This window comes from Hyla sarda, chromosome 8 (assembly GCF_029499605.1).
Source record: "Hyla sarda isolate aHylSar1 chromosome 8, aHylSar1.hap1, whole genome shotgun sequence".
NCBI classification, from domain to species: Eukaryota; Metazoa; Chordata; class Amphibia; order Anura; family Hylidae; genus Hyla; species Hyla sarda.
The window spans coordinates 218,816,320-218,833,887 of NC_079196.1; the positions used below are offsets into that span (position 1 = coordinate 218,816,320).

The 17,568-nt window shown below is 42.8% G+C and overlaps 1 protein-coding gene across 8 annotated transcripts in view; it reads left to right on the forward strand.

Annotated features, from left to right (window-relative positions):
• Nucleotides 1-11,893: 11,893 nt before the first annotated feature.
• The window catches only part of LOC130284900 (NXPE family member 4-like), a 92,562-nt gene continuing 86,887 nt past the window's right edge, over nt 11,894-17,568 (forward strand). The window contains exon 1 of one of the 8 annotated variants that reach the window (XM_056535815.1): nt 11,894-12,068. The gene's annotated coding sequence lies outside the window, so the exon portion shown is untranslated. The remainder of the gene's footprint in view (nt 12,069-17,568) is intronic. The other 7 variants (XM_056535819.1, XM_056535823.1, XM_056535816.1 and 4 more) reach the window with 7 other exon arrangements.

Consider the following 17,568-nt stretch of genomic DNA (forward strand, 5'->3'; position numbering starts at 1 on the left):
GACATGCTGGGAGTTGTAGCTTTACAACAGCTGGAGGCACACTGGTAGGGAAATACTGGGTATATTGACCACTGATCAGTGATACCTTACATTTTGTGTGTCTATATGGAAAATAGGGTGATCTTTATGATAACATATGAAACATATATGAACAGTAATTTGTCCACCACCGATTGTACCCAAATCTTCTAATGCCCCTCGGGGCAGTATTGCTCACTGTGGGAATCACTGCTGTAATGTATATGTATTCAGAACACAACGAGGAGCAGGACAGATATCAGCTGAATTGATTATAACACTATCATAAATACCGCATGATATGTATCTGCCATATGGAGGGCAGAGAGGGAGCGGAGGATGCCCCGGCATCTCTTATCTTTTCATGCCCATAATCCACCCAGCTGCACAAAGCAATGCCGCCCACCACTCCAGGTCACCCATATGATTATATGATCATTGCCTTTTTATGTATTAATTATTATGACATTTCCATCACGGTGAGATCAGATAACGATGATGGATAAATACGAAGCTGCCCGGCAGGAGCTTTATTATTATCTCCGATCTTAGAAAAGCTGGGTGACACCCATCGCTACTTTACCATTCTCACAGGGCTGTAAATCCTTCTTTCCTGGACTCCTGAACTGACAAACAAAACAGATAGCGGTGGGATTTTCGAGCAGAATTCAGCCGTAAGATCCTGCTCGGAAATTCTGTTGCAGCAGAGTCCTATTGTTTTCAATGGGATCGTGCTTCACCATACGCTTGGCGGAATTTTCACGAGGGAAACAGGCAGTGAGCACCGACTTGGACTTTCGCAGACAGCGAGCACCGATATGGACTTTCGCAGACAGCGGGCACCGACTTGGACTTTCGCAGACAGCGGGCACCGACTTGGACTTTCGCAGACAGCGGGCACCGACTTGGACTTTCGGGGACAGCGGGCACCGATTTGGACTTTCGCAGACAGGAGGTGTTGGCTAGGACTGCACAGAATGACTCCGTCTTCATAGATGGCAATGCATTTATGAGTGGATTCCACAGAAAGAACCAACGTAATTTTTTTCAGCAGATTCCACTCGTACATGCATTGCCATCTATGGAGACAGAGCCGTTACGAGTAGTCCTAACCGGCACCTGCTGTCTGCGAAATGTCCGGCGGTAAATTTCTGGGTGGATATACCGTCAAAAAAAAAATATCTACCATGTGGACATATCCTTATGCAGGCACACACAACTTCTTTCCATGTCACAAACTAGATATATTTCCCATTAAGAGGTCTGTGCAGTCTTCCTCCTAATTTCTGCTTAATCTATGTGTCTCCATGGTAACAGACTACAGATAAACCCAGTGTAGTCTGATCCTGCAGACATGTTGCAGTCAAATCACAGTTTATAGATGCCATTACTTGATGGGGTTTTATTATTTCCCAATATGTGGGGTTCCTAAAAAAAGATGATGAGGAAGCAGTACCTGTCTAAAGCTGGGCATACACATTAGAGTAAAGTTTTTTAAACCAACTGATTTTGGAAAAATCAGCTGACCGTCTAATGGGGAGATGTTACTAATACAGAGTCTATAGGTAGCCATACACTTTCAATAAGTATCCGACGAGCATTTATGTTTCCTCTACGGGGAGGGAGTGGTAGGCTGCAGCCAGACAACTCTGATGGCAGCTCATCATTCCCAGAACAATAGGGTCAGGCAGGAAAAATTTTATATCAATAAGTGGAGAGTCAGGCCATGTTCACATGGTGTAAAATATGCTGAATGCCCACATGCTAGGACCTAACGGAAATGCACCATCTCGTAGACGGCAATGCATTTCCGAGCTTAAATCGCAAAAAAAAAAAAAAAAAATAGACAAGTCTATTGTTTTTGCAGACGCTGGAAACAGGATTTCCACAAAAAAAAAACATCTGTTGAGGAAATTCCACCGTGTGAACAGTGCAGCAGAATCCCTCTAAAATCAATGGGACTCTGCTGCAGCGGAATGTCCCTTTGGAATATTCCTGCCTGACATTCTTCCATGTGAACATAGCCTTAGAAGGTCGCTGTACACTTGAGACAGTCAGTTGAACCTTCTGTAATCAGCAGGCTCGGCCGACTATAGTCTAAGGCTGCATTCACATCACGTTTCTTACATACAGGGACCGGATCCGGCTGGGAGATGTGATGAGCAGGTGCACCCGTATCCCAGCCGGAACCTGCCCGTTTCTCATTCATTTGAATGGGCCAACTGAAATCAGATAGTGACTCCGTTTGGCAAATTTTTGCCCCGTATCCGGTTTTGTGACCAGACTAAAAACTATCTAGTGATCTAGTATATCTAGATCTAGTATATAGTGATTGTGATTTATAGTGATGTATAGCATAATTAGTGCCAAAAACAGCAAGCCCCCTAGATGGAAATTTGATGGAACAAAAAATCGTTGCGTTATTGTGAGTTGCTTTCTTCAGATTGGGAATGTCGATCGAAAACAACAGATTAGCTTCTACTGTCCCATAGTAGGCCGCTCCACACAATAAGATGGCTGATAACAGAGAGCCATAGGGGGAGATTGATCAAAACCTGTGTAGAGGAAGAGTGGGGCAGTTGCCCATAGCAACCAGATTCCTTCTTTCATTTTTAATGGCCCTGTGAGAAATGAAAGAAGTCATCTGATTGGTTGCTATAGGCAACTGCTCCCCTCTTCACAGGTTTTGAAAAATCTCCCATGCGTGTAGGTGACATATGCAGGTAAAAAAAATATATATATATAATAGGGAATAATCTAAAATATAATAATCTAAAATAAAATATACAAATATAAAAATATATTTTAAGGAATAAGATAAATCTAAAAATCTAAAATAAAATGTAAAAATATGATATAGGGAATAACATAAGATATAAAAATCTAAAATTATATTATATATATTATAGGGAATACTATAAAACATAAAAAACTAAAATAAAGTAAAATATACAAATATAAAAAATATATTTTAGGGAATAATATGAATAGAGATGGGCAAATCAAAGCTGACAACGTCAAATTCGTTCCAAATTTCATGAAAAATTTGATTCTGAACAAATTCAAATTTCCTCGCACTTCGTGGTAATGAATCGCTTCATTCATTACATTTTTTGCGGGCCGGAGAGGCTAAAATGGCAGCTACACGTATGAGGACATGGGGAAAGGAAGTCTGAGAAGGCGGGAGGGCAGGTAGATGGGATCACCCTGAATCACATGGCGGCATGCAGCCTATCAGCAGCCAGCCAGCCTTGTGATGTCACAGCCCTCTATATTCGGCTGCCGTTGCCGAAGACGGGCATTTCCCGGACGTTTTGCCAAGAGGGCAGAAACTGTGTGGTCACTAATCAGCGTTACTGACAATACAGAGAGATCAGCACAGGGGAAAGCCATTGAACTCAAACCTGTATCACTGCAGGCAGGCAGGGAGAGTTTAGAAGTTGTTTCATAGTCTGCCAATTGAGATAATCACAGGAAGCCCTCCCCATTCAAAGACTGCAAGCAACCATAGTGCAGGCAGGGAATACTGAACAACAGTATTATTTCACTATCCCACCACACTCCCTATGCCTGTTACGGCAAGGCAAAGTGTTCTACACCCCTCTCTGTAGCCCAGAAATAGCCCTTTTTAATAGAAATTCGCCTCAAATATATTTGGATCGAACCAAATTTTGGATGGAAAATTCAACAAATTGGCCGAAGCAAATTTTTAGAAAAATTCGCCCATCTCTAATTATAAATATAAAAATATAATACAGGGAACAATATAAAATATAAACATTTAAAAATATAATGTAGGGAAAAATCTAAAATATGAAAATATATTAAAGGAAATAATATAAAATCTAAAAATCTAAATTAAAATCTAAAAATCTCAAAATATATTATTGTGGACAATATAAAATCTAGAAATCTAAAATCTAAAAATACATTATAGGTAATAATATAAAATCTAAAATAAAAATCTAAAATTCTAAAATCTAAACATATATTATAAGGAATAATGTAAAATCTAAAAATCGAAAATAAAATCTAAAAATCTCAAAATATATTATAGTGGACAATATAAAATCTAAAAATCTAAAATCTAAAAATACATTATAGGGAATAATATCAAATCTAAAAATCTAAAATAAAATCTAAAAATCTAAAATCTAAACATATATTATAAGGAATAATGTAAAATCTAAAAATCTAAAATAAAATCTAAAAAATATATTATGGGAAATAATCTTAAAGGGTAGCTCCCACCATCATGTTTTTTTTTTCTGTCCCTGCCTATTGCCCTTCTATCTCTAACACCCTTCCTGCCTTTATTTATTTATTTTTACTATTTTTAAAATGGCATTTAGTCTGCCTGGTAGTGTGCTCACTACCAGGCAGACTACCCCAGCAGGCACCACGTCACTGATGCCTCCTGGGGGGGCCAACTTCCGCCCTTAGTTCTCCTAACAGGGTGCCTCCAGCTGTTTCACCACTACAACTCCCAGCATGAGCTGACATCTATTGGCTGTCAGGGCATGCTGGGAGTTGTAGTGGTAAAACAACTGGAGGCACCCAGGACAGGAGCTTCATGGGGGAAGGAGTGAGCCAGTAGCCGATGTGGGAGGGACGAGTGCGGGGGAGCCTCTTCCTGACGCTCGGTGAGTAACACCCAAACACCTCCCCGTGCCCCCCGTACCTTGCAGCAGCGCCCCCCGTACCTTGCAGCAGTGCCCCCCATCCCCCTCGCACCTTGCAGCAGCACCCCCCGTACCTTGAAGCAGCACCCCCCCCCCGCGCCCCCCGTACTTTGCAGGAGCAGCGCCCCCCGCACCTTGCAGCAGGGCTGTCAGCGAGTGCGGGAAGCCGATGCGCAGCCCTGGCTGTTACTGCGCCTGCGCAAAATTTCGATTGATGCCCTGCCGGAATCAGTCGGAATTTTGCAGTGACGTCACTCCGCACTGCATTCGGCCACTAGGAGGGTGCCCCCTAGTGGCCGAATTTCAAATTGCTTTTAAAATGTTTTAAAAAAGTATTTTTTTTAATTTTTTTTATAAAAGTATATTAGAGATATGTTGTAGTACTTAAGTACTACAACATATCAAAAATAATTTTTCATGACAGTGCCCATTTAAAACCTAAAACTTTATTATGGGGAAAAATCTAAAATCTAAAAATCTAAAATCAAAAAATACATTATAGGGAATAATAGAAAAGCTAAAAATCTAAAATAAAATCTCAAAAACTAAACATATAAGGAATAATATAAAATATAAACATATAAAATAAAATATAAAATCAAAAAATATATTAAAAGGGAATAATACAAAATCTAAAAATATAAAATAAAACCTAAAAATCTAAAAACATATTATAGGAAATAATCTAAAACCTAAAACTTTATTATAGGAGCAATATAAAATCTAAAAATAAATATATTGTAGGGAATAATATATTACAATACAATTCAATACTAATACAGTCTCTGTCATATACGTTACAGCAGTGTTTTCCAACCGATGTGCCTCCAGCTGTTGCAAAACTACAACTCCCAGCATGCCCGGACAGCCGTTGGCTGTCCGGGCATGCTGGGAGTTTTAGTTTTGCAACAGCTGGAGGCACACCGGTTGGGAAACACTGCATTGCAGAGAATAATAGATGACATTTACTCATCCTATAACAAATCTCTCACCAGCAGAGCAGCTGATAACAGGGAACAACAGTCTGGCCTCCATTTAGGGTGCAGCATTTATTTGCATTGGAAAACAAAATCTGGGATTAATAGCGAGGAGACTCATAGGGCAGACACGAGCCTGTTGGGTAAGGTGGCGTGCGCTTATCAGGGAACGGGCGACACCTCGCAACACGATTCTATTGCAGACACCGGACGATCAGGTCAGATCTATACTCATCTATCTGTTATATCCTATAATATAATGGGATCAATGGGGGGGGGGGGGGGGGGGGTATGGTATGAATAGTTAATAGGGCTAAAAATATTTCTCCACGTTATATAGAAGCTTCTAGAGGTTTTAAAATTTTCCGTGTTATAGTTTCTAAATACATACCTAAAATTCCATACCTCATATACCATCCCATGTCACCCAAAGCCGCCGACGTCATCTATTGCTCGCTGTTCTCAGCCGACTGTATAGAACGTTCCAGCCAGACGAGTAGACGAGTGTAAAAAAAAATGCTGAAAATTCGACATCAGATGCTCCCGTTTTCTGCAAAGTAAAGGATTATAAAGGGAAGAACTTGTTGCATCACGTCAGAGGGGAATTTTAAGAAATCGCGTGAAGCGACATGACCGGTGGCGATTTGATCTCTGAGATCACTGAATTTTTCCCTCGAGTTATTAAGCAAAAGAAAAATAAAATATATAAATAAAAAAAAGAATATTAATAATTTTTTTATTTTTTTTTTTTTTTATTTTACAATTTAGATTTTTACATACAAATTGGAAAACTGTAATAAATCATAAAGATTGTATAAGTAATGTATGCCTACAGCTCGGCGGTATAGCATGTGTACTGTGAGCGGTGGAATGATGAGGATTACAATCACACGGACGTGTTCGGGCCTATTCTGTGTGATACTGTCTGCAGGGACGTGATATATAAGGTTATTTATGTGCGATACTATCTGCTGGGGTGCAGCATCTAAGTCTGCCCTAGATGCTACTGAATGGATATTATTATAGCATCTCGCTCTGTGCACATTCTTTTTTTCCTTTTCATTTGAGGAAACAATACCGCCTTAAAGGGGTTATCCAGGAATTTTTTTTTTTTATATATATATATATATCAACTTGCTACAGAAAGTTAAACAGATTTGTAAATGACTTCTATTAAAAAAATCTTAATCCTTTCAGTACTTATGAGCTTCTGAAGTTAAGGTTGTTCTTTTCTGTCTAAGTGCTCTCTGATGACACGTGTCTAGGGAACCGCCCAGTTTAGAAGCAAATCCCCATAGCAAACCTCTTCTAAACTGGCCGGTTCCCGAGACACGTGTCATCAGAGAGCACTTAGACAGAAAAGAACAACCTTAACTTCAGAAGCTCATAAGTACTGAAAGGAATAAGATTTTTTAATAGAAGTAATTTACAAATCTGTTTAACTTTCTGGAGCCAGTTGATATATAAAAAAAGTTTTTTCCTGGATAACCCCTTTAACCCCTTAAGGACCAGGCCATTTTACACCTTAAGGATCGGAGCGTTTTTTGCAATTCTGACCACTGTCACTTTAAACATTAATAACTCTGGAATGCTTTTAGTTATCATTCTGATTCCGAGATAGTTTTTTCGTGACATATTCTACTTTAACTTAGTGGTAAAATTTTATGGTAACTTGCATCCTTTCTTGGTGAAAAATCCCAAAATTTTATGAAAAAAATGAAAATTTAGCATTTTTCAAACTTTGAAGCTCTCTGCTTGTAAGGAAAATGGATATTCCAAATATATATTTTTTGGGTTCACATATACAATATGTCTACTTTATGTTTGCATCATAAAATTTATGAGTTTTTCCTTTTGGAAGACACCAGAGGGCTTCAAAGTTCACCAGCAATTTTCCGATTTTTCACAAAATTTTCAAACTCAGTATTTTTCAGGGACCAGTTCAGGTTTGAAGTGGATTTGAAGGGTCTTCATATTAGAAATACCCCATAAAAGACCCCATTATAAAAACTGCACCCCCCAAAGTATTCAAAATGACATTCAATAAGTGTTTTAACCCTTTAGGTGTTTCACAGGAATAGCAGCAAAGTGAAGGAGAAAATTCAAAATCTTCATTCTTTACACTCGCATGTTCTTGTAGACCCAATTTTTGAATTTTTGCAAGGGGTAAAAAGGAGAAAATGTTTACTTGTATTTGAAACCCAATTTCTCTCGAGTAAGGACATACCTCATATGTCTATGTAAAGTGTTCGGCGGGAGCAGTAGAGGGCTCAGAAGGGAAGGAGCGACAAATGGTTTTTGGGGGGCATGCCGCATTTAGGAAGCCCCTATGGTGCCAGGACAGCAAAAAAAAAAACACATGGCATACCATTTTGGAAACTAGACCCCTCAGGGAACGTAACAAGGGGTAAAGTGAACCTTAATACCCTAAAGGTGATTCACGACTTTTGCATATGTAAAAAAAATATATATATATTTTTTACCTAAAATGCTTGGTTTCCCAAAAATTTTACATTTTTAAAAAGGGTAATAGCAGAAAATACCCCCCAAAATTTGAAGCCCAATTTCTCCCGATACAGAAAACACCTCGCATGGGGGTGAAAAGTGCTCTGCTGGCGCACTACAGGTCTCAGAAGAGAAGGAGTCACATTTGGCTTTTTTGAAGGAAATTTTGCTCTGGGGCATGCCGCATTTAGGAAGCCCCTATGGTGCCAGAACAGCAAAAAAAAAACCACATGGCATATCATTTTGGAAACTAGACCCCTTCGGGAACGTAACAAGGGGTAATATGAACCTTAATGCCCTACAGGTGTTTCACGACTTTTGCATATGTAAAAAAAAAAAAATATTTTTTTACCTAAAATGCTTGTTTTCCCAAAATGTTTACATTTTTAAAAAGGGTAATAGCAGAAAATACCCCCCAAAATTTGAAGCCCAATTTCTCCCGATTCAGAAAACACCCCATATGGGGGTGAAAAGTGCTCTGCTGGCGCACTACAGGTCTCAGAAGAGAAGGAGTCACATTTGGCTTTTTGAAAGCGAATTTTGCTCTGGGGGCATGCCGCATTTAGGAAGCCCCTATGGTGCCAGGACTGCAAAAAAAACAAACACATGGCATACCATTTTGGAAACTAGACCCCTCGGGGAACGTAACAGGTGTTTCACGACTTTTGCATATGTAAAAAAATATATATATTTTTTTACCCAAAATGCTTGTTTTCCCAAAAATTTTACATTTTTAAAAAGGGTAATAGCAGAAAATACCCCCCAAAATTTGTTAGGCAATTTCTCCCGAGTACGGCGATACCCCATATGTGACCCTAAACTGTTGCCTTGAAATACGACAGGGCTCCAAAGTGAGAGCGCCATGCGCATTTGAGGCCTAAATTAGGGACTTGCATAGGGGTGGACATAGGGGTATTCTACGCCAGTGATTCCCAAACAGGGTGCCTCCAGCTGTTGTAAAACTCCCAGCATGCCTAGACAGTCAACGGCTATCTGGCAATACTGGGAGTAGTTGTTTTGCAACAGCTGGAGGCTCCATTTTGGAAACAGTGGCGTACCAGACGTTTTTCATTTTTATTGGGGAGGGGGGCTGTGTAGGGGTATGTGTATATGTAGTGTTTTTTACTTTTTATTTTATTTTGTGTTAGTGTAGTGTAGTGTTTTTAGGGTACAGTCGCACGGGCGGGGGTTCACAGTAGTTTCTCGCTGGCAGTTTGAGCTGTGGCAGAAATTTTGCCGCACCTCAAACTTGCAGCCGATACTTACTGTAATCCTCCGCCCATGTGAGTGTACCCTGTACATTCACATTGGGGGGGGGGGAACATCCAGCTGTTGCAAAACTACAACTCCCAGCATGTACTGTATATCAGTGCATGCTGGGAGTTGTAGTTTTGCAACAGCTGGAGGAACACTGGTTGTGAAACACCGAGTTTGGTAACAAACTCAGTGTTTTGCAACCAGTGTGCCTTCAGCTGTTGCAAAAGCTACAACCCCCAGCATGTACGGACAGCGGAAGGGCATGCTGGGTCTTGTAGTTATGCAACAGCTGGAGGCATACTACTTTGGCTGGGGATGCTGGGGATTGTAGTTATGCCACAGCTGGAGACACACTGGTTTGCTACTTAACTCAGTGTGCCTTCAGCTGTTGCAAAACTACAACTCTCAGCAGTCACCGACAGCCAACGGGCATGCTGGGAGTTGTAGTTATGCAACCACCAGATGCACCACTACAACTCCCAGCATGCACTTTAGCTGATTGTGCAAGCTGGGAGTTGTAGTTACACAACAGCTGAAGGTACACTTTTCCATAGAAAGAATGTGCCTCCAGCTGTTGCAAAACTACAAGTCCCAGCATGCCCATAAGGGAATGCTGGGAGTTGTGGTGGTCTGCCTCCTGCTGTTGCATAACTACAGCTCCCAGCATGCCCTTTTTGCATGCTGGGAGCTGTTGCTAAGCGACAACAGGAGGCTGTCACTCACCTCCAACGATCCTCGCCGCACAGGTCAGTCCCTCGTCGTCTCCGCCGCCGCCGCTGCTCCTGGGGCCCCGATCCCAACAGGGGCGCCGGGGATCGGGGTCCCCAGCACCCGGGGTGCACGTCCCGCACCCGCTCACGTCCTCCGGAAGAGGGGCGGAGCGGTTGCGGGAGTGACACCCGCAGCAGGCGCCCTGATTGGTCGGCCGGTAATCCGGCCGACGAATCAGGGTGATCGTGAGGTGGCACCAGTGCCACCTCAACCCTGCTGGCTCTGGCTGTTCGGGGCCGTCTCTGACGGCCCCGATCAGCCAATAATTCCGGGTCACCGGGTCACTGGAGACCCGATTGACCCGGAATCCGCCGCAGATCGCTGGATCTGCGGCCATCGCCGACATGGGGGGTCATAATGACCCCCCTGGGCGATATGCCCCGATGCCTGCTGAACGATTTCAGCTGGCATTGGGGACCGGCTCCGCTCCAGATGGTTGTGGGGGGCCGGTAAAACACATGACGTTCTCATACGTCATGTGTCCTTAAGGACTCGGAAATTGAGACGTATGAGAATGTCATGTGTCCTTAAGGGGTTAAAGTGAAGGAATATTACCGCATGATGCCACCATATCTTAAATGAGCAATACCACTATATAGTGACTGAATATTACAGTATTTTACACCATATCTTGAATAATACCACTACATAATGACTGCATAATACTAACATATCATGAGTAATACCACTATATAGTGACTGAATACTGTATTAAAGGGGTAGTCCAGTGGTGAAAAACGTATCCCATATCCTAAGCATAGGGGATAAGTTTGAGATCGCGGGGGGTCCGACCGCTGGGGCCCCCTGCGATCTCTCTGTACGGGGCCCCGGCTCTCTGGCCAGATAGCGGGTGTCGACCCCCGCACGAAGCAGCGGCCGACACACCCCCTCACTACATCTCTATGGCAGAGCCGGAGATTGCCAAAGGCAGCGCTTCGGCTCTGCCATAGAGTTGTATTGAGGGGGCGTGTCGGCCGCCGCTTCGTGCGGAGGTCGACACGCCCCCTTCCTGTGGGCTGTCGGGGCTCCGTACAGAAGATCGCAGGGGGCTCCAGCGGTCAGACCCCCCGCGATCTGCAACTTATCCCCTATCCTTAAGATAGGGGATAAGTTGTTAACCACTGATTCACCACTGGACTACTCCTTTAAAGTATTATACCACCATATCTTAAATGAGTAATACCACTACATAGTGATTGCATAATACCAACATATCATGAAGAATACCACTATATAGTGACGAAATATTACAGTATTATACCGCCATATCTTAAATGAGTAATACCACTATATAGTGACTGCATTATATCAACATATCATGAGTAATATCACTATATAGTGACTGAATATTACAGTACTTTACACCAAATCTTAAATGAGTAATACCACTATAGAGAGCATGAATGGTTCATACCACCATATCTTAAAGGGGTACTCCGCTGCTCAGCGTTTGGAACAAACAGTTTCGAACGCTGGAGCCGAAGCCGGAGCCGGGAGCTCGTGACGTCATAGCCCTGCCCCCTCATGATGTCACACCCCACCCCTTCATTTAGGGGGTGGGGCGTGACGTTATGAGGGGACATGTCTATTCTCCTGCTACATGTATACTGAAATAGTATATAGTGTGTCATGGTGTCTATCTATAGACATGATATTTATCTGCCCAGATTTATAAACTGTGTGAGGGAAAATATAGAGTGATTTCCCCCAGCAACCAATCACAGCTCAGCTAACGAGCTGTGGTAAAGTGAAACCTAAGCTGTGATTGGTTGCTGTGGGAAAATCACTACATTATTTCTCTCACACTGTTTGATAAATCTGGGCCAATATCCTTTGACAACTGATAAGCACGAGGCAGGTACCGTATAACCTTGGTTCTTATGTGATATTGAAAAATGACATACCTTATATATATGAGAGAAAGGAATAATAAGTGATCAGATATGAGAGGAATGGATATAAGGGAATGGATATGAGGGAATGGATATGAGGGGAATGGATATGAGGGGAATGGATATGAGGGAATGGATATGAGGGGAATGGATATGAGGGGAATGGATATGAGAGGAATGGATATGAGGGGAATGGATATGAGGGGAATGGATATGAGAGGAATGGATATAAGAGGAATGGATATGAGGGAATGGATATGAGGGGAATGGATATGAGAGGAATGGATATGAGGGGAATGGATATGAGGGGAATGGATATGAGGGGAATGGATATGAGGGAAATGGATATGAGGGGAATGGATATGAGAGGAATGGATATGAGGGAATGGATATGAGAGGAATGGATATGAGGGGAATGGATATGAGGGGAATGGATATGAGAGGAATGGATATGAGGGGAATGGATATGAGGGGAATGGATATGAGAGGAATGGATATAAGGGGAATGGATATGAGGGGAATGGATATGAGAGGAATGGATATGAGGGGAATGGATATGAGGGGAATGGATATGAGGGGAATGGATATGAGAGGAATGGATATGAGAGGAATGGATATGAGGGGAATGGATATGAGGGGAATGGATATGAGAGGAATGGATATGAGGGGAATGGATATAAGGGAATGGATATGAGGGGAATGGATATGAGGGGAATGGATATGAGGGGAATGGATATGAGGGGAATGGATATGAAGGGAATGGATATGAGGGGAATGGATATGAGGGGAATGGATATGAGGGGAATGGATATGAGAGGAATGGATATGAGGGGAATGGATATGAGAGGAATGGATATGAGAGGAATGGATATGAGGGGAATGAATATGAGGGAATGGATATAAAGGGAATGGATATGAGAGGAATGGATATGAGGGAATGGATATGAGGGGAATGGATATGAGGGGAATGGATATGAGGGGAATGGATATGAGGGAATGGATATGAGAGGAATGGATATGAGGGGAATGGATATGAGAGGAATGGATATGAGGGAATGGATATGAGGGAATGGATATGAGAGGAATGGATATGAGGGGAATGGATATGAGAGGAATGGATATGAGAGGAATGGATATGAGGGAATGGATATGAGGGGATGGATATGAGGGGAATGGATATGAGGGGAATGGATATGAGGGAATGGATATGAGGGGATGGATATGAGGGGAATGGATATGAGGGGATGGATATGAGGGGAATGGATATGAGGGAATGGATATGAGAGGAATGGATATGAGGGAATGGATATGAGGGGATGGATATGAGGGGAATGGATATGAGGGGATGGATATGAGGGGAATGGATATGAGGGAATGGATATGAGGGGAATGGATATGAGGGGAATGGATATGAGGGGAATGGATATGAGAGGAATGGATATGAGAGGAATGGATATGAGGGGAATGGATATGAGGGAATGAATATGAGGGGAAATGATATGAGAGGAATGGATATGAGGGGAATGGATATGAGGGGAATGGATATGAGGGGAATGGATATGAGGGAATGGATATGAGGGGAATGGATATGAGGGGAATGGATATGAGGGGAATGGATATGAGGGAATGGATATGAGGGGAATGGATATGAGAGGAATGGATATGAGAGGAATGGATATGAGGGGAATGGATATGAGGGGAATGGATATGAGGGGAATGGTTATGAGGGGAATGGTTATGAGGGGAATGGATATGAGGGGAATGGATATGAGAGGAATGGATATGAGGGGAATGGATATGAGGGGAATGGATATGAGAGGAATGGATATGAGGGGAATGGATATGAGAGGAATGGATATGAGAGGAATGGATATGAGAGGAATGGCTATGAGGGGAATGGATATGAGGGGAATGGATATGAGGGGAATGGATATGAGGGGAATGGATATGAGAGGAATGGATATGAGGGGAATGGATATGAGGGGAATGGATATGAGAGGAATGGATATGAGAGGAATGGCTATGAGGGGAATGGCTATGAGGGGAATGGATATGAGGGGAATGGATATGAGGGGAATGGTTATGAGGGGAATGGATATGAGGGGAATGGATATGAGGGGAATGGATATGAGAGGAATGGCTATGAGGGGAATGGCTATGAGGGGAATGGATATGAGGGGAATGGATATGAGGGGAATGGATATGAGAGGAATGGATATGAGAGGAATGGCTATGAGGGGAATGGATATGAGGGGAATGGATATGAGGGGAATGGATATGAGAGGAATGGATATGAGAGGAATGGCTATGAGGGGAATGGCTATGAGGGGAATGGATATGAGGGGAATGGATATGAGGGGAATGGTTATGAGGGGAATGGATATGAGGGAATGGATATGAGGGGAATGGATATGAGGGGAATGGATATGAGGGGAATGGTTATGAGGGGAATGGATATGAGGGAATGGATATGAGGGGAATGGATATGAGGGGAATGGATATGAGGGGAATGGATATGAGGGGAATGGTTATGAGGGAATGGATATGAGGGGAATGGATATGAGAGGAATGGATATGAGGGGAATGGATATGAGAGGAATGGATATGAGGGGAATGGATATGAGGGGAATGGATATGAGGGGAATGGATATGAGGGGAATGGATATGAGGGGAATGGATATGAGGGGAATGGTTATGAGGGAAATGGATATGAGGGGAATGGATATGAGAGGAATGGATATGAGGGGAATGGATATGAGGGGAATGGATATGAGAGGAATGGATATGAGGGGAATGGATATGAGGGGAATAGATATGAGAGGAATGGATATGAGGGGAATGGATATGAGGGGAATGGATATGAGGGGAATGGATATGAGGGGAATGGATATGAGGGGAATGGATATGAGGGGAATGGATATGAGGGAATGGATATGAGGGGAATGGATATGAGAGGAATGGATATGAGGGGAATGGATATGAGGGGAATGGATATGAGGGGAATGGATATGAGTGGAATGGATATGAGGAGAATGGATATGAGGGGAATGGATATGAGAGGAATGGATATGAGGGGAATGGATATGAGGAGAATGGATATGAGGGGAATGGATATGAGAGGAATGGATATGAGGGGAATGGATATGAGAGGAATGGATATGAGGGGAATGGATATGAGGGGAATGGATATGAGGGGAATGGATATGAGAGGAATGGATATGAGGGGAATGGATATGAGGGGAATGGATATGAGGGGAAATGGATATGAGGGGAAATGGATATGAGAGGAATGGATATGAGGGAATGGATATGAGAGGAATGGATATGAGGGGAATGGATATGAGGGAATGGATATGAGAGGAATGGATATGAGGGGAATGGATATGAGAGGAATGGATATGAGGGAATGGATATGAGAGGAATGGATATGAGGGGAATGGATATGAGAGGAATGGATATGAGGGGAATGGATATGAGAGGAATGGATATGAGGGGAAATGGATATGAGGGGAAATGGATATGAGGGGAAATGGATATGAGGGGAAATGGATATGAGGGGAATAGATATGAGAGGAATGGATATGAGGGGAATGGATATGAGGGGAATGGATGTGAGGGGAAATGGATATGAGGGGAATAGATATGAGAGGAATGGATATGAGGGGGAATGGATATGAGAGGAATGGATATGAGGGGAATGGATATGAGGGGAATGGATATGAGAGGAATGGATATGAGGGAATGGATATGAGAGGAATGGATATGAGAGGAATGGATATGAGAGGAATGGAAATGAGGGAATGGATATGAGGGGAATGGATATGAGGGGAATGGATATGAGGGGAATGGATATGAGGGGAATGGATATGAGGGAATGGATATGAGAGGAATGGATATGTGGGGAATGGATATGAGAGGAATGGATATAAGGGGAATGGATATGAGGGGAATTGATATGAGGGAATGGATATGAGGGGAATGGATATGAGGGTATAGATATGAGGGGAATGGATATGAGGGGAATGGATATGAGGGGAATGGATATGAGGGGAATGGATATGAGAGGAATGGATATGAGAGGAATGGATATGAGGGGAATGAATATGAGGGGAATGGATATGAGGGGAATGGATATGAGGGGAATGAAGATGAGGGTATAGATATGAGGGGAATGGATATGAGGGGAATGGATATGAGGGGAATGGATATGAGGGGAATGGATATGAGGGGAATGGATATGAGGGGAATGGATATGAGGGGAATGGATATGAGAGGAATGGATATGAGAGGAATGGATATGAGGGGAATGGATATGAGAGGAATGGATATGAGGGGAATGAAGATGAGGGGAATGGATATGAGGGGAATGGATATGAGGGGAATGGATATGAGGGGAATGAATATGAGGGGAATGGATGTGAGGGGGATGGATATGAGGGGAATGGATATGAGGGGAATGGATATGAGGGGAATGGATATTAGGGGAATGGATATGAGGGGAATGGATATGAGGGGAATGGATATGAGGGGGATGGATATGAGGGGAATTGATATGAGGGGAATTGATATGAGGGGAATGGATATGAGGGGAATGGATATGAGGGGGATGGATATGAGGGGGATGGATATGAGGGGAATGGATATGAGGGAATGGATATGAGTGGAATGGATATGAGAGGAATGGATATGAGGGGAATGGATATGAGGGGGATGGATATGAGGGGAATGGATATGAGGGGAATGGATATGAGGGGGATGGATATGAGGGGAATGGATATGAGGGAATGAATATGAGAGGAATGGATATGAGGGAATGAATATGAGAGGAATGGATATGAGGGGAATGGATATGAGGGGAATGGATATGAGGGAATGGATATGAGGGGGATGGATATGAGGGAATGGATATGAGAGGAATGGATATGAGGGGGATGGATATGAGAGGAATGGATATGAGGGGGATGGATATGAGGGGAATGGATATGAGGGAAGGGATATGAGGGGGATGGATATGAGGGGAATGCATATGAGGGGAATGGATATGAGGGGGATGGATATGAGGGGAATGGATATGAGGGAATGGATATGAGTGGAACGGATATAAGAGGAATGGATATGAGGGGGATGGATATGAGGGGAATGGATATGAGGGGGATGGATATGAGGGGAATGGATATGAGGGGGATGGATATGAGGGGAATTGATATGAGGGAATGAAAATGAGAGGAATGGATATGAGGGGAATGGATATGAGGGAAGGGATATGAGGGGGATGGATATGAGGGGAATGGATATGAGGGAATGGATATGAGGGGGATGGATATGAGGGAATGGATATGAGAGGAATGGATATGAGGGGAATGGATATGAGGGGGATGGATATGAGGGGAATGGATATGAGGGGGATGGATATGCGGGAATGGATAAGAGGGGAATGGATATGAGGGGAATGGATATGAGGGGGAT